The sequence below is a fragment of the Magnolia sinica genome, chromosome 5 (genome assembly GCF_029962835.1).
Source record: "Magnolia sinica isolate HGM2019 chromosome 5, MsV1, whole genome shotgun sequence".
In the NCBI taxonomy this organism is placed as follows: domain Eukaryota; kingdom Viridiplantae; phylum Streptophyta; class Magnoliopsida; order Magnoliales; family Magnoliaceae; genus Magnolia; species Magnolia sinica.
Genome location: NC_080577.1, coordinates 71,646,887 through 71,669,590, shown reverse-complemented (window position 1 = coordinate 71,669,590; position 22,704 = coordinate 71,646,887). Strand labels below are relative to the sequence as shown.

General features: G+C 41.4%; 1 non-coding gene across 1 annotated transcript; it reads left to right on the top strand.

Annotated features, from left to right (window-relative positions):
• Positions 1–20,211: 20,211 nt before the first annotated feature.
• Positions 20,212–20,318, top strand: LOC131247608 (small nucleolar RNA R71). Its single transcript, XR_009171885.1, has one exon. It is a non-coding gene; the product is annotated as a small nucleolar RNA R71 (small nucleolar RNA).
• Positions 20,319–22,704: the final 2,386 nt, after the last annotated feature.

Genomic DNA, 22,704 nt, shown 5'->3' with positions numbered 1-22,704 from the left:
GCCACACCTAGCGTCTCCTTGGGCGGATTGGACAATTGGTCTCTTGGTTGCTTGGGAGTGAAGAGAGAAAATGAGAGAGAAAGAGAGAAGTGATGGGATGAAAAGGTGATGGAGTGATGGGTGATGGGTGTAAGGAAGGGATGGTTGGAGAGAGAGAGAGAGAGAGAGAGAGAGAGAGAGAGTTGACTTTGGGGATGGGAGAGAGATGGGTAGGGTATGGGTTACTTATACTTGTGATAGGATATGTACTTTATTGATTGATGTGATGGGTTGTAGAGATTTTCTTAGGATTTGCAACGCGCGGCATTTTCTTTAAAATAAACGCAGGCCCACAACTCCTAGCTTGGGTATCGCATCGGCACGTGAGATGCGACGTTAGAACCATGGTGACTGCATGGTCTCTAGGGTACAAGTCTCCGGTCTAGCCGACTCTGATATACAGGATGCGACTTAGAGTCGCGCACAAATGCTATCTGCACGTCGTGGGTCACCAAAATTCGACTGGGAGGACCGCGAAAGCCTATGGAATGATACGGTGTATGATATGGGCCTTACATGAACCACTCATAACATTGGAAGAATGTTTCATCTTCCTTTTGGGCATAGTTCATGATCTATTTTCTAAGGGTGTTCATTTTATGATATGGAAAAATTTTCTTTATGAATTCCACTGTCATGTCATTCCATCTGCCAATAGATCGTGTACGTAATGAATGCAACCACGTCTTAACTTTCTCTTTTAAGGAGAAGGGAAAGATTTTCAGCCTAACTGTGTCCTCAGATACGTTCGAAAAATATAGAGTGGCTATGATCTCATCAAAATCTTTCATATATAAATATGGATTTTCATATTCAAGTCCATACAATTTTAGAAGGAGTTGGATTACCCCTGGCTTGATATCTATATGTCCTGTATTTTATGAAAAAACCATGCACAAAGGTGTGCTCACCCCCGCCGGTTGTAAATAATCTTATACAGTATGAGATGAGGGTGCTTGATGCACCTCATTCTCATCATGGATTTCCTCAACTCTAGCTTGGGGTGGATTTGGAGGTTGATTGTCTAGTTGATTGGCAACCATAACTTCAGTTGACTCTATGGATCTCGAGTGGTGTCTAATCCTGTGATAGATAGATAACCCCTCAACCAATACTCCTTCACTCAAGAGACGTCGAGTGTTATCACGGACCCACTTGGGCATGAAACACTCTCTGCCCTCAATATCAGAATTTAACCTAAACCTAAAAGAAAAAAGGGAAATAGATATGTAGAAATAGAAAGAGAGAGAATTATAAATAAGTTACCAAATTAGAAGTTTCTATTTTGGGATCCTGCAAAAGAAAAAGAAAAGTGAATTAAATTCTAAAAAGGAAATAAGAAAGCAGCCTAGTTTCTAAAGAAAAAAAAAAGGAAAGTTTTTAAAAATAGAAAGTAAGTTAGCTTCTAAAAATTGAAAAAAGGAAAGGAAATTAGTTTCTAAAAACGGATTAGGAAAGTTTCTAAAAAATAAAAAATTAGTATCTAAAAAGCAAATTAGGAAAGTTTCTTTTCTAGAAAAAGAAAAGTAAATTATTTCTAAAAACAGAAAAAGGAAAGTTTCTAAACTTAGAAATAGAAAACTAAGTTAGTTTCTAAAAAAATTTTAAAAAAACCCTAACCTAAAAATAGAAAGTAGAAAAATCCTAATCTTAAACTAATTTCAAAACTAGTTAATCTCAGAAAAATGCAACCATTAATCCCCGACAACAGCACTAAAAACTTATTCACAACTTCAAGTGTAGGGTCACGATGTAATAATAATCTCGGTGAGACCGAGGTCAAATCCACAGGGACTAATCTCATGAGTATTTTGAAAGCAACTAGAAGTAGAATTAGAAAAAGATGTGAATTTAAATCTAAAATAAAGGGAAGTAATTGTGAGAGATTTAATTAGAAACTTAAGAAATTCAAAGGTGGGATGTAAGGCCCGTATCCTAGACCGTACTGTTCCGTAGGCTTCCGCGGTCATCCTGGTCGAATTCCAGCGACCCGCGACCTGTAATCGGCGTTTGCGCGTGACCCTAAGTTGCATCTCGAAGATCTATATTGGCTAGACTCGAAACTTATATCCTAGCGGCCATGCCATCACCGTAGTTCCAGCGCCACGTCTAGCGCGCCGATGCGATACCCAAGGCAGAAGATGTGGGACCGTGTTTATTTCGAGGAAAACGCAGCGCGTGCGAATTCCAAGAGAATCTCTACAACTTATCCCATCAATCAATCAATCAATCAATCAAGTCAAGTACACACTCTATCACAAGTGTAAACAACCCATCCCCTCTTTCCCTATGTGACCTCTCATGTCACTCACACCCATCCCTCTCTCCATACATCACCCATCACTCCATCTCTTTTCACCCCATCACTTCTCTCTCTCTCTCTCTCTTATTTTCTCTCTTCACTCTCAAGCTCCCGAGGAGAGCATTTAATGTCCAAGCTTCCCAAGCCAAACCCAAGTGTGGCCCACTTCCCTACCCCAATCTCCCATCTTAGCCGTCCAATCTTCATCATCCTCCATTAAGATCGAAACAAAAGAGCCTAGGAGTTCAAGGAGCTAAAGAAGAATGTCGATCGGTGGGTGATCCACTGTTGATTTTTGATTTGGTGGGCCCACATGTAATGGGACCCACTTGATGTATGTTTTAATGCATGGAAGGGAGGGCCCATAGTACTGGGGTCCCTTCATCACTGCTCGTCTCTCTCTCTCTCTCTTGTGATGGAGTGTGGCCCACCTAATCCAGTCAGGCCTGAATGAAGGGGAAAACACAAAATAGCAATTTGATCCAACACGTGTGGCCCACCCACGTGGGATCACCATGATGCATGTGAATTATCCACACTGTCCAGCCTCCTGGATAGTGTGAGCCACCTCGAGTATGTATTTACATCCAGGCTGTCTAGGGCCTGGACATTACAAAAAATAATAATAATAATAATAATAATAATAAATATTATATAATATATTATATATATTATAATGATATGGTGAGCCCCACGTTGGAACCCAACTGATAGGATGGGATTGGCTGGTGTCAACACACTGTCTAGATGGTTAGACGGTGGGACCCACCTGATGTATGGATTTCATCCCTACCATCCATCCATCAGGGACAGGCCCTCACGGTGTATGTATAAAACATACACTGTGGGGGGCCGTCCCTGATGGATGGATGGTATGGATGAAATCCATACATCAGCTGGGTCTCACCATCTAACCATCTGGACGTGTGCTGACACTAGCCAATCCCATCCTATTAGGTGGGTTCCCACGTGGGGCCCACCATATCATTATATATATAATATAATATTTATTATTATTATTATTATTATTTTGCAACGTCTAGGGCCTGGATGAAAATACATACTTGATGTGACTCACACCATCATGGAGGCTGGATAGTGTGGATAATTCACATGCATCACGGTGTTGGATCAAACTGTTATTTTGTGTTTTCCCTTTCATTCGAGCCTGACTGGATCAGGTGGGTCATGCTCCATCACAAGAGAGAGAGAGAGAGACGAGCGGTGATGGAGGAACCTCGGTACTATGGGCCCTCCCTTCCATGCATTACAACATACATCAAGTGGGTCCCATTACATGTGGGCCCACCAAATCAAAAATCAACGGTGGATCACCCAACGATCAGCCTTCTTCTTTAGCTCCTTGAACTCTTAGGCTCTTTGGCTTCGATCTTGATGGAGGATGATGAAGATTGGACGGCTAAGATGGGAGATTGGGGAAGGGAAGTGGGCCACACTTGGGTTTGGCTTAGGAAGCTTGGATGTTGGATGCTCTCCTTAGGAGCTTGAGAGTGAAGAGAGAAAATGAGAAAGAGAGAGAGAACTGATGGGATAAAAAGAGATGGAGTGATGGGTGATGGGTGATGTAAGGAGAGAGGAATGGGTGTGAGTAACATGGGAGCTGAATTAGGGAAAGAGGGGATGGGTTGCTTATACTTATGATAGGGTGTGTACTTGATTGATTGATTGATTGATGGGATAGGTTGTAGAGATTCTCTTAGAATTCGCACGTGTTGCGTTTTCCTCGAAATGAACGTGGGCCCACATCTTCTGGCCTGGGTATCGCATCGATGCACGAGATGCAGCGTTGGAATCGCGGCGACAGAGCGGTCGCTAGGATACAAGTTTTGAGTCAAGCCAATATAGATCTTTGAGATGTGACTTAAGGTCGCTTGCAAATGCCTATTATAGGTCACGGATTGCCGAAATTCGACCGGGAAGACTGTGAAAGCCTATAGAATATTATGGTCTAGGATAAGGGCCTTACAACTCTCCCCTCCTAATAAAAAAATTTATCCTCAAAATTTACACAATCATCGCAACTAGATATAACTGACAAAGGAAGAGGAAATATAGCATCGTCATATAAAATCGGAAATAGTATACAAGATACAACATATAATTAATCATCAAAGAGATGGGGATAGCACTCTCGAATCTCTCCCTCGCGCTCTCAAGACACCTCATCAATAGAATGGTGACCACACTGAACCTTCACCAAGGGATGACCTTGGTCCGGAAGACATGCTCCTTCCGATCAAGGATACGAACTGATTGCTCAATGTAAGAAGCATCCTCACGAACCTCCAGTGACTGCCAATCAATAACAGGAACCATGTTTGACCCACACTTCCTTAGCATAGAGACATGGAAAATGTTGCGGTCGTCAGACAACTGAGATGGTAAGGCAAGCCGATAGGCCACAGCGCTAACTCACCCAGTGATCTCAAAAGGTCCTATAAATCTCGGGGCAAGCTTGCCCCTTGCTCCAAATCGAACCATTCCTTTCATAGGCTTAACCTTAAGATACACTCTGTCCCCTATAGCGAACTCCAAGGGACAACGCCGATGATCAGTAAAACTCTTCTTCTGGCTTTGAGCTGTGCACATCCTCTGCCTGATGATATCGATAGCATCTAATGTCTGCTACATAAGCTCGGGACCTAAGAGACGCCTCTCTCCGACCTCAGTCCAACAACTCAAAGATCTCCACAGTCTGCCATACAGTGCCTTAATAGGAGCCATGCCAATGGTCGATTGATAGTTGTTGATATATGCGAACTCAGTCAATTGCAAATGCTCATCCCAGCAACCCTCGAAGTCAATCACGCAGGCCCAAAGTATATCCTTAAGGATTTGGTTGACCCTCTCGATCTGGCCATTGGTTTATGGATGATAAGCGGTGCTGAGCTGCAAAATAAACCCCATCGCTCTTTGAAAGCTTCCCCAAAACTAAGACGTGAACCTCAAGTCTCAGTCAGAAATGATCGAGACTGGAATGCCATGCAGTCTTACAATCTCCTCGATGAATAACTTCGCAAGCCGGTCCAAAGATCAGGTCACATTAATCGTAAGAAAATGTGCCGACTTTGTTAGGCGATCCACGATAACCCAGTTAACGTCATGACCGTGTTGAGTCCTTGGTAAACCCGTAATAAAATTTATCGACACGTGCTCCCACTTCCACATTGGGATGCTCAATGGCTGCAATGGACCAAGGGGTCTCTGATGATCAGCCTTAACACGCTGGCATGTGTCACACTCAGCTACACAACTGGCGATCTGGCGCTTCTTCCTTGCCTAAAAATATTGTCGTCTCATATCTCGATACATTATCATCGAGCCAGGGTGGATAGAAAAACGTGATCGATGTACCTCAGTCATAAGATCTCTACGTAACTAAGGAATATTCGAGAAACATAATCGGCCTCTGAAGCGAAATCCATCATCTGAACCAATCTGCCAATCTGCCTGCTCTTCAGATGCGGCCTCTACTCGATAAACCTGTAATGACTCGTCTGTCTACTAAGCCTCGATCACCATTGCAATAAGAGAGGGTTGAATCGACAGACTCGATAACTGTACAATAGAAGACTGCAGACCGATCTCAAAATCATATGCTGCCACATCCTCAAGCATCTTCCACTCCTTAATCAACATATGTGCCACTAGGCTCTATGGCTGACGGCTGAGGGCATCTGCCACCATGTTTGCCTTACCTGGGTGGTACTGGAGATCAAAATCACAATCCTTTAGGAGCTCCATCCAACGCCTCTGCCTCATGTTCAACTCAGACTGAGAAAACAGGTACTTCAAGCTCTTATGGTCCGAGAAGAGCTCGAACCTAACCCCATAAAGATAGTGCCTCCACACCTTCAGTGTAAAGCTGACTACTGCCAGTTCTAAATCATGCGTGGGGTAGTTCAACTCATGGACCTTGAGCTGGCTAGATGCATAAGCCACTGGTCTCCCGTGCTGTATTAGGATAGCACCCAAGCCAATACGCGAAGCATCGGTAAATTCAACAAATCCATCACTCCCAGAGGGAAGAGTGTGGATAGGAACGGACGTGAGACGGTCCTTCAGCTCCATAAATGCTCACTCACAGGCATCGCTCTAAATAAACTCTACGTCCTTTCGAGTCAACCTGGTCAACAGGCTGCGATACGGGAGAAGACCTCAATGAAACACCGATAGTAACCCCACAAACCAAGAAAACTATGGATCTCAGAAGCACTCGTAGGCTGGTCCCACGAATGCACTGCCTCAACCTTCGAAGGGTCCACTGTGACACCCTCCCTCATCACTACGTGACCAAGGAACTTCACCTCCTCTTGCTAAAACTCGCACTTCTCCAGCTTCACATATAGCTGGTGGGCATGGAGTTTCTGCAATGCAATCTCCAAATGCTGCACATGCTCCTCACGGGTCCTCGAATATATCAGAATGTCATCAATGAATACCACAACAAACTGATCGAGATACAGACAGAAGACCTCATTCATCAACTACATGAATACTACGGGTGCATTGGTCAGTCCGAAAGACATGACCTGAAACTCAAAATGACCATAACGCGTCCTGAAAGCTGTCTTAGGGATGTCCTCGTCTTAGACCTAAATCTAGTGATAACCGGAATGCAGGTCAATCTTTGAAAAGAACTGTACACCCTACAACTAATCAAATAAATCGTCGATCCTCAGAAGCGGATACTTGTTCTTGATCGTGACCCGGTTGAGCTCGCGGTAATCCACGTAGAGCCTCAATGAGTCATCCTTCTTCCTGATGAAGAGTATCGGCGCTCCCCAAAGTGAACTACTCGAATGAATGAATCCTAACTCATGCAACTCATCCAACTGTCGCTGCAGCTCCTCAACTCCATCGGTGCCATATGATATGGGGCCTTCAAAATAGGTGTGGTACTGGGCACGAGATCAATCTAGAACTCAATATTCCGGTGCGGTGACAACCCGGGAATCTTCTGGAACACGTCGGGGAAATTGTAAACAACTGGCAACTGGTTGATACACAAGGCAATAGGCTCCTCAATTATGCAGGATATCAAACAAGACAACGACTCTCCTCTGGGCTCGAAAATGAATTGGAATTGAGGTAAGCCTGGTATATAGAATGTGACTGTCCACGTAGAACAGTCCAAGATAGCGTGGTACTCGGCAAGCTAATCCATGCCCAGGATAATGTTGAAATCTGACATCGGTAGCACAAACAAGTCAGCAGGCAAAAAGATATCACCGACTAGAACAGGGCAAGATGAGCAGAAGTGGCCTAACACTGTAGTCTTCTCTAAGGGCATTGATACGGTCAACCCCTCACTAGCAGACTCTATTGGCAATCCAGACGATTGACAAAAATCCTCAGACATGAATGAGTGTGAAGCACCGAAATCAAATAATACTCGTGCGATGCATGCAAAGACTGGAAGTATACCATCAACGACTCCTCCTGAGGATTACAGGTCCTTCTAAGCCATATAGAATCTAGCTTGAGCTGGCTGGGGAGGTGCCTGTATCCTCTAAGGGTGTTGATGCCGCTGTTATTGCCACTGGGGTGGCCTATATTGTTGTCTCTCCTGCTGTTGGGGCCTCGACGACTGAGGTGGCTACAGTCGCTGCAGTTGGGGTCGATACTGCTGCGATGGAGGCTATTGTGGCCCTCTCGGCTGCTAGTGCTGCTAAGGCTAGGGGCACTCATGTTTGCGGTGTCCTGTCCCATGACATTCAAAATAAGTCCATGTAAACGGCCCTGGGTTAGCGCAGAAGGTGCCACTAGTGGTGCTAGTGCTCTGCCGGATGGGTGGCTCCTATACCTCTGTGGTTGCCAGTGCTACAAGGAGATACCGAAGGAGGCCTACCTCTTCTGGTCTCTCCTCTGATCTCAATCGCTCTGCGTGTTAGCCCACTTAGTTTCATAAATCTAAGCCCTCAGTACTACCGCCTAAAAAGTCGGGAGTTCATGCCCAATAACACGACCTCGAAGACTGTAACGCAAGCCGTTCTTGAAACTGTGGGCCTTCCAGTCCTCATCATTGACCAAATATGGTGCGAACCTCGATAGCACCATGAAACGAGCTGCATACTATGCCACAAACATGTTTCCCTACACCAAGGTCTCGAACTCTAACGCTCGTTACCGTCGAATGTGGTCGGGTAAGTACTGCTGCTCAAATCAGTCTATAAAATCCTCCCATGTCCAGATAAAATCAGTCCCTGTAACACAGGTAACGGAGGTGGACCAGTGCTCGACCTCGCCCTGGAGAAGAAATACAGCTAACCAGACTCGCTGTTGGGTCGTACATGACATCGTATCAAAAATCTTCTCCATCTCGGAGAGCCATTTCTCGACTACTGTCTGATTTGGCTCGCCCTGAAAATGCAGGGGATCGAGCTGTCTGAACTCTTGAAGGAGGGAGCTCACGCGCTCTTACTTTGCCCGGGCTGGTGAAACAGCGGGGTGCTTGTCATGCCCCTGGAGGGCAGCCGTCACAACCTGTAACATCTACTATAACTGAGTGGCATTCACGGGTACGGTCGGATCCACACTTGTCTCAGATGGAGGAACAACATCCTCAAGTTGGTGAGCAGGGATCTCTGGTGGTGGAGTGGGAGTCATAGGTGGTAAAGCTGGAGTCTCAAGTGGCGAAGTGGGAGTCGCTCGAGTCGATCTCCTGGGTAACATGTCTTATAGGAAAAAATAATGACGCCTATCAACCTTGAGAATCTCTCAAATGCAAGCATGTTAGGGAACTAAATTGAGATGTTACGCACTCGGGACCTAATTGTCCTAAGCTCATAGTAAATATGTGATGCTGTTCTTGGTTATTCCCAAGTTAATGCTCTGATACCAAATTCTGTCATGCCCCAAACTCGGAAACCGGACTCACAAAATTCCCGATCATAGAATCTGGCATCGACAGCCTCCGTAATACCCCATTCTCGGCTCTCAGCACCCATACACCAGGTTTCGATCCTAAAATCCTACAAAGAGGATTTTCAACATGAATTTTAATCGCAGTAAGCATAACCATATGCATAACCCACAATAACAGCCATAAGAAATATCACCACATATCCACTGTGATAAAAAAAACTTTAAGGTACAATGTGTATAAAGGGAAATACAATGATAATAAAGCCAAAACTCTAGAAGCTCTACAGCACGCTCTTACTCCTAAAGAGCTGCTGCTTAGCATCACCTACACGCAACAGTCGTGCATAAGCTTATAGAAAGCTCAGAGGGTAGTGAAAGTGTATGCATATGGTAAAAATGCAAGTTTACAATATCAGAGTAATGCGAAAATGCCGATAAGTCCATGAATGTCATCAGTCGTACCGAAGCTATGCGATGCAAGACATGAATGCTATCCGCCATACCAAGGCCATATGATGTGAGGCCCACATAACTAATATCATGAATAAAATGCAGCTCAAGCATATCAATCTGCACCATATATCAGTAGGGTTCCTCTGCATAATCACCGGGGTTTAGAACACTCTACACCACATCACCGTCCACTGGACGTGCAACTGTGTAAGTGGAAGAGACCTCACTATCCACCTACCAATATTAACCCGGCCTATCGATAGTGGACCCATTTACGAGCTGGTCAGATTTAGCCTAGTATTGCCCCCTACCCTCGTGCAGACAAGGCCACCCCTTTCCAACCGACCACGACACAGTGAGAGATGCGGTCTAATGGTATATGACCCTCATGCGCTCATGTATCCACTCGGTCTTGACGTTGGAGTCATCCTCTGGTACCATCAGATTTAGAAATTTCCACCTAGGGACATCTATGGTGCCTCGATGCTAGAACAGTACTTTTGGTATCCAATCCTACCATCCATGATATGCCTGTGAAGGTTACGACCTGATGTCGCTAGGGCGCACAACAATCACATCACACAATACAAGATGCATGAGTCACACAGTCCAATCGTGCATCAATCCTGCGCATATTGTGTGCTCATGTGGGACAACTCTGCCTATTAGAGAGTCTCACGAACAACCTGCCCAATGGCATATGCAATGATCAAACCACATCTCGTCATAAGCATACAGATGATCCGTATGGGCAAGTATCATGATACTACATTCTCACAATCGGTATCGATAATCAGCATTGATAATTAGCCTATAAGTAATGCGAGGTCCATAGATGGACTCCAAGATTAGAACAATTCTACTAACGATGGGTGCCCAACATTAAGGGTTACCCCGATATGAATAGATGGGTCATGCACATGTCAATAGGGCCTAATAATTAGGGTCAACCCATTTAGAGAAGGATGAGAATGGGCCTAATAAGGGCCTATGGGAAGGTCACAATGTGGATATTTAACCACTATTGCCCATCAATGTGGACATTTAACCAACATCGCTCCCAAGGAGTAGTCCACATAGAACCTAATATATAGTGGTCCCATGGCCTCACACAATGGCCCAACATGCATCACAATGGGCCTCACTCAAAGGTCACAAATACATCGTAATGGGCCTCGCCAAATGGGCGATATATACATTATTTTGGGCCTCATACATTGTAATGCCCTGGATTTCGAGGGTCGATCAAAGCTCTACTCCTGAGATCCAGCACATCACTTATGCAACATGGATAATGATGTTTAGATTTCGTCCATATTAATGAGTTAAACATGAGCGGGATTATACCAAAACAGCATATCATACTCCAGATATAATTTAATTAAGCAAGCGGAAGACTGAAACATATATATTTGAACAAGTAAGTGTTTCGCAACCTCCAGAGTATGATTATGTAACCGACCTGAATATATACATGTATTGTTTCAAAACAGACAAAATATCAAAATGTAAAGTGTCCCACTAATCCATATGTCTTTGTAATCCCGATGAAAACGCACAAGGTCTACATAGACCCGCCTAAGATATGAACATAGAAGAATTCTTCCTCCTCATCTATGAATTCCAACTCTGCTGCATAGGCTTCATCATCACCTGCATCTAAACCAGAGTCTGGTTAGTTTTTTAAAACACCATCCTAGGGTGGGAGTGAGTGATCAACTCAGTGGTACTATAAGGCAAAGGTTAACATGTTACAAGTCAATTAAGTAGTAATGATAAAGCAATACAATAATCATTTCCTATCTACTCTTATTAATACAGGGATGGTATGCAGTAATGATGTATGTCCCTACACAAAGCTCCCTCACAAGCGACTACAACAACCAAGTTCGTGCATGACAACCTCCCTAAAGTGCACCTTCCTCGCCAAAGCACATGCAATGCGGTGTATGGTCGTATTAGCCAAGTACTTAATTAAGCTCATTCATACAGCATGTTTGGGAAGCTAAGGTACTTCCCTTTATATCATTGACCTAAACGAAGGATCCATCTAGGGTCGTCAATCCTAGTTAATCACATACGATAGGTAAATTGTAGGGCATCACCCCTAATGGAAAGCAGTCGATAGGCAAATTCAATAGTTTATACTCGCGGTCACTATAGGGAGGCTCGTCACCTCAGCGTACGCCGACAGCTCGAACACAGTGTCCCATACCACCATGCTCGGCTCACGAGTCTAGGTTACTCACTGGTCACTATAGGGAGGCTCGTCACCCCAGCGTAGGCCCTCGACCATGGTGTCCCATACTACCATGCCCGGTTCATGAGTCTTAACGGATCATGGTACCATAGTTGAAACGGGCTTTTACATTAGTAATTGGTACCTTAGATTCAAGCAGTGGTGTCCATACACGGTAAATACACAATAGGCCAATTAGTTTGTTTGGTAAGTTCGATTGGTACAAGCACACGTAGACTTGATCGACATGGAGCGCATGAGCACCCCTTGTGGCCTAACCACTATCGACAATCTTCGTGCGACTCGGATTCTTCGAGTTACCCAATGTGGCGAGACTAATTTTTCCACTCAGACAGGAATTGTTACTGATTACCTGGGCTAGGTTGTAGCCCCAATCTTACTCAGATGCAATACGTAGGCACATATGATAATCATGCTAGCATTTAACAAACAATCTAAGAGAAAATTTTCATTTGAGCATTTCATCAAACACATCGAACATTTTACCAAACACTTGCATTTTATCCATAAATCGCATAGTGGCAATTATGGTTACGAGAAAGAAACTATGCACATGAATAAGGTAATTGAGGATCCTATCTTAATACACTTAATAAATACAATTCATCAACACTTTCTCATTCAGACATTTCATCAAACGCCTAAGTTACACTTCACCAAATACATAGACTAGATTAGTTATGACATATATTATGGTAATTCCTTACATACAGAGATCATCATGCATACAAACATGAATCTTAGATTAACAGCCATGGAAAGCATAAATCACAATTTCATGTTCATTCAAACATTTCAACAAACACATGAGATGCATCTTGTATTCAACATAGTTCATACATGTAAAATTTATCAAAATCAGCGTATCTAAGACAATATAGCAGCAATCAAGTTAGATATAAATCATTAGCTGACATTAAAAGCATTAAAAACCATAACCTAAACATTTATAGTCCGCACCTTTCATTGGAATACACGATTCGGACGTGGTTCGAATTCTATGTTCCCAAAAACGGAACGTCGGGCACCTAAACAACAAAATAGGTTAGCTAGTTCGTCAATTACGCTATCTGAATTTCTAAATTAAGATTAGGGTTAGGTTTTCTTACCCAAATCGTAGTTGAAACAGATTGTGTAACGAAAAGGAGAGGTGATTTAATACGTGGAGTAGCGGGAAAGAATCATAGCAATGATCTCCCAAACTTTCTCCTGTCCTCACTCTTTTCTCTTCTTTTCTCTCTTCTCTCTCCTAGGGTTAGAGAAATTCGTATGGAATAGAAATGGGGTGGTTTAAGGGCTTTATATAGGCCCACTAGTGATGTAAATGGCCCCAGGGCCATGGTATACTTAGTTTATAACCAAAGGGTGCTTGTTTCGAGCAAACATGGCTCATATGGAGGCCCATTATTCACTTACCATGTAGGGTAAGTTCCTTGACAATGAATCTATGCCAGTACGTGATTTTGGTGCAATTAGATATGTCAATTGATCGTGGAGGACCTATGTCAGATCAACAATCGTACTTACTCGATCGGGGCCACAAGTATATGGATATACGCAGGGAAATTTCTTTTTCCCATGGGTGAAGTTTGGTCAGGAACTGGCGGTCTAAAATCCTCAATTTCGCGTATGAGCGAATGACCCAATTCACTTAAGTTTCAAAACATTTTCTAAAGGGATTCACGTTTCTCACACACTTTACTTAAGACTCAAGTTATGCATTTCTGGACACCATCTGGGCTCAATTCCCATGTGGTTGTCAAGCCCGGTAAGGTGGACATAATCCTATAGTTTAGCTATCATCGGACTTTCGACATGCTGTCCAGGTCCGATACGAAATTTCAATGTACTCCCAAGAGCGACGGGATCATGGGATTTCTCCTAGGTTTTTAAGTAGTGTTGAGTTAGCGATATTGATGGTTTTGGGTCTTGCCATTTGTGTAAATGGTGGTTCGAGCTAAATCCAGCAATTAATTCAGTTTAATTCTTAATTAATTTTCACCTAAATTTCTACAAAATACGATCCTTAGGGATTTCTGCATGAGGTGGTACTCGAGTCTTTGTACGGATTTTTCTGAGACGTTACACACATGGGCCACATACACATCACATCGGGCCTTAGACGTGGGCCACAATTACATCACAATGAGCCTCCTCACATGGGCCTAAAAAAACATCATAGCGAGCCTCAAACACGGGCCTCAAAACATGCAACAATAGACCGCATATCTGGGCCTCAAATACATCATAAAGGGCCTCTCATATGGGTCCAACATACATCACATCAAGGTGGGGCCCACATATCAATTAGAGGTCATTTTAGAGTATTTTCGAAACTAAATCCTAATGAAAGGTCATCTGGACCATACCACAAATAACAGTGGAGAAAATGATTTTCACCGTTTAAATTTACGGGGCCCACGATTTTATTTTTCGTCCAACCTAATCATAAGGTCACAAAGACCTGGATTAAGAGGAAAAATAAATTTCATATTGATCCAAACTTCTGTGACCCCAAAAGCATTTCAATGGTGGGTGTTCAACTCTCCACTGTTTTCTGCAGTGTGGTACACCTGATAGATCTGCCTCATTTTGTAGTCTCAGGCCTTAAGACGAGCTGGCTAATTGGATGGATGGTTTGGATGTGACACATACATCATACTGGACCCACAAAACTTGCTGACGTCAGTACAGCGAGTATATAGGTGGAGGCCACATATATGGACGGTGTGAATAAACACACGCATCATCTGGGGTCCATGCAAATGGACGGTGTGGACAAAACCATAGAACTCGCTGGTACCAATACTACAACCTTGGGCTGCTAGTCTAGTGGATGGACGGTCTTGATGTAAAATAGATGGACGGTTGGATATTACATACATTAAGGTAGCCTCACACATGGAGGGTCCCACCATCCCAAACAATGGATGGTGTGGATGGAACATATACATCAGGGTGGCTCGTTAAATGGACGATGCAGATGAATACATGCGTCATGGGCTCACCGTCCACTGCTGATGGTGCACGTACAAAACATACACTGTGGGGGCCCGTCCCTAATGGATGGACGGTAGGGATGAAATCCATACATTAGCTGGGTCCCACCGTCCAACCATCTGGGCGGTGTGCTGATACCAACCAATCCCATCCTATCAGGTGGATTCCCACGTGGGGCCCACCATATCATTATAATATATATATATATATTATAATTTTTATTTTTATTTTTATTGTTGCAACGTCCAGGCCCTGGACGACCTGGATGAAAATATATACTCGAGGTGGCTCACACCCTCCAGGAGGCTGGACGGTGTAGATAATTCACATGCATCACGATGGTCCCACGTGGTTGGGCCACACGTGTTGGATGAAATTGTTATTTTGTGTTTTCCCCTTCGTTCGAGCCTGACTGGATTAAGTGGGCCACGCTCCATCACAAAAGAGAGAGAGAGAGAGACGGACGAGCGGTGATGGAGGGACCCCGGTACTATGGGCCCTCCCTTCCATGCATTGCAACATACATCAAGTGGGTCCCATTACATGTGGGCCACCAAATGAAAAATCAATGGTAGATCACCCACCAATCGACCTTCTTCTTTAGCTCCTTGAACTCTTAGGCTCCTTGGCTTCGATCTTGATGGAGGATGGTGAAGATTAGATGGCTAGGATGAGAGATTGGGGTAGGGAAGTGGGCCACACTCGAGTTTGGCTTGGGAAGCTTGGACATTGGATGCTCTCCTTAGGAGCTTGAGAGTGAAGAGAGAAAATGAGAGAGAGAGAGAGAAGTGATGGGATGAAAAGAGATAGAGTGATGGGTGATGGGTGATGTAAAGAGAGATGGATGGGTGTGAGTGACCTGAGAGTTGACTTAGGGAAAGAGGGGATGGGTTGCTTGTACTTGTGATAGGGTGTGTACTTGATTGATTGATTGATGGGATAGGTTGTAGAGATTCTCTCAGAATTCACACGTGCGACATTTTTCTTGAAATGAATGCGGGCCCACATCTTCTGGCCTGGGTATCGCATCGGCGCTTGAGATGTGACGTTGGAACTGCGACGACAGCATCGTCGCTATGATATAAGTTTCGAGTCAAGCCGATATAGATCTTCAAGATGTGACTTAGGGTCCTACGTAAAGGTTGATTACAGGTCATGGATCACTGAAATTTAACTGGGAGGACCGCGGAAGCCTACGGAATGGTACGGTCTAAGATACAGGCCTTGCATGGGAACTAGGGTTTCCAAGGATCCACTTGTAACAATCAGGGTGATTCCTTACTTGATTCAAGTAACACAATTGGAATTGATGTTCTATCATATCCAATTGGAAGATATCTCAATAAAACTAAACTTGAACTTCTCTTGACCTGATTCTCAATGGATGAGAGTCATGAGGATTGAAAGTGATTCCATCACCTAGCCATGCCCTAGAGACAATGGTAAACAACAGGATATACCAATTCCCATAATTAATCATAAGAGAATTATGAAGATTATAAGGGATTCCATCATCCCACCATGCCCAAGGGATGATGGTGAACATCAGGATTTCCTAATTTCACAATCTCAAAGCATGGAAAGAAGATACTTAAAGCTATTGCGGATATATTATAATTTGAGTCAAAACAAACCATTAAAAGTAGAAAGTACTCCTTATAATCAAACTAGAATCAAAGACAGTTTAACATAAACATGAATCAAAGCAATAGAAACATCCCATCATGTTACAAGCTTCGCCTCTTAGCCCTAACTAAGAGGTTTAGCCAACCGTAGACATGATTGAACTAAAGTCTCTTAAATAAAATATGAAAACAACTAAGGAAGAAGAAGAAAAACTCTTAGCAACGGCTTATCCACCCTTTTGCTCCACTCCTCAAACCCTAGAAGATGCCTAGAAACATCTTAGGGAGTCCTATTTATAGTTGTGGAACTCCAACTTTCGCACCTAGTTTGAAAGCTCAAGAAATCGCCTCAAATTTATGCAGCTTACTAAAATAGACTTCACTCTGCATAGTTTCCTAAAATAGACTTCACTTTGCACAATTTCACAAAATGACCCAGAGTTTCAGAATATGCTTTTTTAGGACAATTTTAGGATTCCTTTTCTTCACTTTAAATCTTTGATTCTTTTTATTCCTCAGTTTTCTTGGATCTTTGGCATGTGAATTCTTTAATCTTGGTCTCCTAAGATCCATCCCTTGCCTTGGTGATTCTTGAGCATCAAATCCATGCTTTTAGCACCCTTTTCAATCCAAGCTCTTAAATTCACCTTGCAAAATAAACATGAGTAAAATAGAACATTAAGAATTATCATGTTCATAAAACTAAGATATAAATGGGGAATAATATGCAATATTTGACCCTCAACATATGTCCGAGTGGTTAAGGAGACAACCTGATTTTTAGGCCATGGAAAACAGTGGGACCCACTAGATGATTTGAATGGATCTCCCCAAACAAGGGGACAATAGGATTCAAGAAGTTTCTCTAACTTTTGTGAGATGTGACTTTTGACTTTCAAATGGTTTTTACCTAATATAGACTAAAAGACTGGGCATTCATATAAGAATCATGGGAGAGATTTCAATTTCTCCTATCTGCATCAAAAGGAAGCCGAATAGAAAGATAATCTCAAAAAATCTAATTGGGTTGCTTAGATATTTACTTGTTCTCAATTTCTCCCTATACAATTTGACCAGAACATGAGCACCTGATCAATTCACACCTATGTCTCATGCTAGCAAATGTGGTGGCATGTTGCAAATTCAAAACCTCTAGCTTGCTAAAAAAATTCAATTCTGCTCAAATTTAAAATATAATAAAAGCATTAAAGGGGGAGTTTGGACATGTGACTGATGTTATCGATTCTAGTTTAATTTCTTTGCAATTAATCAACTTACCTTCAAACGATAAGGATCCTTCCAACCTGTTGTAACTTAGATCAAGACCCTTGAGTGATGAGAGTGCACCCAAATATGACAGGATGCTTTGGTTAAAGGAGTGAAAGCTGAGGTCAAAGTTCTCTAGGTTGCTTAATTTAGACCATATTTTGAAACCCGCATATGGATACATCATTTGTTTAGAGCCCGCTTACAACAAGGAAAAAAAATCTCAACCATTCTTAATCTTTCATTAGAAAAATAAATAAATTTCCTTAAAAGCATCATGTCAAATATGAAACACTAGGGGCCGTTATTACTGTTCACAACCCCAAGTGTAGGGGTGCGCTATAGTAATAACTCGGTGAGACCAAGGTCGAATCCATAGGGACTTATATATGTGTTTTTTAAAAATAAACTAGAACTACAAGTAGGAAATACATTTAAGTAATAATCTGAAGAATTAAGAGATCAATGATTTAACAATCAATAATAAAAGGGAAATTAGAGCGCCAAGGATCCACATGTAGCTATTAAGATGCTTCCTTGATTCAATGAGCTACAACTGGAATTAGAGTCCTATTTTATCTTATTGGATGATAGAGCAGTAAAAACCCAAAAATCTGAATTTTCCATTAAAATAGTTCTCTCATGAAGCATCCATGTGATAATCGCAGGGAATTCAACCATCTATCATGCCTATAGACGATGGTGAATCATGAATTTTACAGATCATAGACTTTTAAAACAAATAAGAAGATATCAAAACTTTCACAGCATCTACTGTAATTTTAGTCACAATAAACCATAGAAAACTGAAAATATTCCTTTATTTAAACAAAAAATTTAATGAAAATCCAACATGTACTTGAATCAAAGTAAAGTAAACATTAAAAAAATAATAGCTTCAACTCTTAGCCCTAGCTAAGAGATTAGATGGTCATAGCTAACTGAAAAACAAAAGAAAAACTAAAAGATATATTAGAATCCGTGAAGAAATCGAAGTGGAAGATCGTTGTTGGCACTCTACCTAGGCCTTCTCTCCCTTTTCAAATGCTAGAAGATGATTTGGAATAGCCTAGGGACTCCTTTAGATAGTTTTGCACTCAAACTTTTGCACCGCCTTAGAAAAGTTCCCAAATCGCCTCAAATTTGCACATTATCACATCTTTGATGGAAAACTTCGATGTCATCAAAAACCATCCAGAACTGTATAGTGAGTTGAGCCTAAAATTCAGAAATTTTTGATGTCATCGAAGTGATTTTGATGTCACCGATTTAGTCAAAAAGGTTTTCTTATGTACATTCAGCTTCCACTTTACCACACAGATCTTTTAGAAATTTTGCATAAGATGGGAACTGTTTAATTGCATTCAATAAGGGGATCTTAATCTTGACTTGTTGGAAAACCTCTAAAATATCTTGATTCTCACTCGACCTTTTTGATGTGATGAGACGTTGGGAAAATGGGGCCACAAGTTTGTATCCTTGCGATGGCTCTTTGTCACATGGAGGATTACTAGAATCACCACAATCATTTGAATTTTTGGACTCAGGTTTCTCAACCTTCCTCGAAATCTCTTTGTCTATTTTTCTTTTTCCACTTTTTAGGGTGGTGATGGCTTTAACATGTTCTACATGTGTAGTTGACGAGTTGAGATCACTTATCTCAAATTATCCTTTCAGATTAGGTTGAGGCTGGGCTAGAAAGGTCCCAGTCTCCCTAACATTTAGTTGTGTTTCAAGTCTTGCAACCAAAGTTCTAAGTTCATTTATGGCCTATTGTTGCCCTTGCATGAATGCATCTAATGTATCCTTAAGGGTTCTCCTGGGTGGAGGTCCACTAGATGGCCCTTGGGGATAATTGGTTACATTCACAGTTAGCCCATTCCTCCAATTAAAGTTCCGCCAATCAGGAGTGTACGTATTGTAATTAGGTGCATTGAAGGGTCATTGGTACATGTTTGCAATGTTTGTTTAAATGTGTAACACCTCTTGAAAAGCTTAGATTGTAGGAAAATATTTGGTTAGGTGTACATCGCTCTCACAAATTCCACATACGATTTCAACGATTGTTTTGGGATGATTTGATTCCTTCCTAGATTTCAAGTCCTTAACTTTCTATGTGAGGTTAGCCAACTATGCACTAATGTCATCCTTCTCCTTGAGTACATGTACTCCTATCCCTCTCTCTTGGAACTTCCTTGGGATTACTAGCTCAGTTTGATTTGTCATATGATTGGGCATTTTCGGTTAGCATGTCAAAATAATCCCAAGCTTCTTCCAATTCCTTATTCATGAACTCACCATTACACATAATATATATGAATTGGCACATATTCAAACTAAGTCCATCATAAAAAAGATCAATTGTTCTCCAAGTTTTGTAACCATGATGTGGGCAAGCGAGAACTAAGTCTTTGAACCATTCCCAACACTCGAAGAAAGTCTCATCTCTTTTATGGGAAAAGTTCATTATATTTCATCTAAGAGTGTTAGTTTTATGAGTCGGGAAGAACTTTTTAAGGAACTCCTGGTTCATCTCGATCCATGTGCTAATGGATCTAGGCCTTAACGAATGAAACCATAATTTGGCCTTCTCCTTTAAAGAGAATGGAAATAAATTGAGTTTGATGGTGTCAGGGTGAACATTATTAAAGTGCAATGTTGTAACGACCTCTTCAAATTCTTTGATATGTAAGTATTGACTTTCTGGATCGAGTCCACGGAATTTAGGAAGTAATTGAATTATCTTTAGTTTAAAGTCCACACTCGCTGCATTGGTCAGGAAAATCATGTAGGAAGGTGTACTTGTTCTCACCGGTTGCAAATAATCATGTAAGGTCCGAGCTGGTGGAACCCGATGCACCTCATTCTCATCACGCACCATCCTAATCGGTGGTGTGTGATGCACAAGATTCTCATCAATTATATTGTTCAGTTTCGACTCTTATTTTAGATCATGTTCCAGGAGTATTTAGATGTGGTCTAACTCGTTGATGGACCGTGAGTCCTTCAACCAAACCTCCTTCACTTAGAAGTCTCGATGTATGATCCCTTATCCACTTAGACATGAACCACACAAAACTCTACTTCTAATCCTTAGTTCTAAGTTATACAATAATTATGAAAAGTAGGTAGGGGGAGAAAGGGAAGAGATTACCGGAAGAGGGGAACTAGAATGAAGATCCTATAAAATAGAAACAATAAACTATTTAAGTAATGTTAGAGAGAAAAAAAATTAAGATAAACCCTAAAAACAAAATTCTTAAAACTAAAAAATCCCAAAAACCCTATATTAGAAATTTTCAGAAAACAAGAAATATCTAACCTAAAATAAAAATCAAACAGTTAGTCATGTTTCTAACCCAATTCCAATACTAATCAATCTTAGAAAAAAAACAGCTGAAGTCCCTGACAATGGCACCAAAAACTTGTTCACAACCCCAAGTGCATGGCTATGATGTAGTAATAACTCAATGAGATCGAGGCCGAATCCACAAGGACTTATATGTGTGTTTTTCTAAAATAAACTAGAACTACAACTAGGAACTAGATTTAAGTAATAATATGAAGAATTAAGATATCAATGATTTAACAACCAATAATAAAAGGGAAACTAGAGCGCCAAGGATCCACATGTAGCTATTAAGATGTTACCTTACTTAATTCAAAGAGCTACAACTGGAATTAGAGTCCTATTCTATCCAATTGGATGATAGAGTAGTAAAAATCCAAAAATCTAAATTTTCCATTAACATAGTTCTCTTATGAAGCATCCATGTGATAATCGTGGGGAATTCAACTATCCACCATGCTTATAGACGATGGTGAATCACGAATTTTATAGATCATAGACTTTCAAAACAGATAAGAAGATATCAAAACCTTTCACAACATCTACTATAATTTCAGTCACAATAAACCATAGAAAACTAAAAATATTCCTTTATTCAAACCAAAAATTAATGAAAATCCAACATGTACTTGGATCAAAGTAAACATCAAAATAAACTGTGACTTTACCTCATAGCGCTAGCTAAGAGATTAGCTGGTCATAGCTAACTAAAAAAAAAAAAACTAAAAGATATACTAGAATCCATGAAGAAATTGAAGTAAAAGAACATTGTTGGCGCTCTACCTAAGCCTTTTCTCCTTTTCCAAACCCTATAAGATTAATTAAAATAGCCTAGGGACTCCTTTAAATAGTTTTACAACTTAAACTTTTACACCACCTCAGAAAAGTTTGCAAACTGCCTCAAATTTACGCACTGTACGCATCTTCGATGGCAAACTTTGATGTCCTTGAAGGTCTTTAATGACAAACTTCGATGTCATCAAAAAATTGTCCAGAACTGTCCAACAAGTTGAGTCCAAAATTCCTAAATTGTTGATGCCATCGAAGTGACTTCGATGTCATCAGAGGTTTTTTTCAGAATTTTTCCTTTTTAGACTTGGCATCTTAGAGTATGATTTTTCTGGACAATTTTTAGGATTCCTTTTTTCACATCAAATCTTCGATTCTCTTCATTCCTCACTTGGTTTGCTTCGATCTTTGGCATGTGAATTCTTCATTAATGACTTCCAATTCTTCAATTGGTAATATTTTAACTATAAATCTTCTCTTTAAGTGTTCTTTTTTCCTTAGCTCTCAGAATCACCTCGCAAGAGAAAATATGTGAAAATAGATCGATTAAGTGTATTTATATTCTCAAAACCAATGAATAACAAAGGGGAAATATGCAATATTTCACACTCAACAATTACTAAATTGCTTCCTTGGATCTTTAGTTTAGCATGAAACAGATAGCGATGCTTAATTAAACTGATCAGTTGTAAAGGTTAAAAATGTTTCCCCATATTTTTGTGGGAGAAGGCTT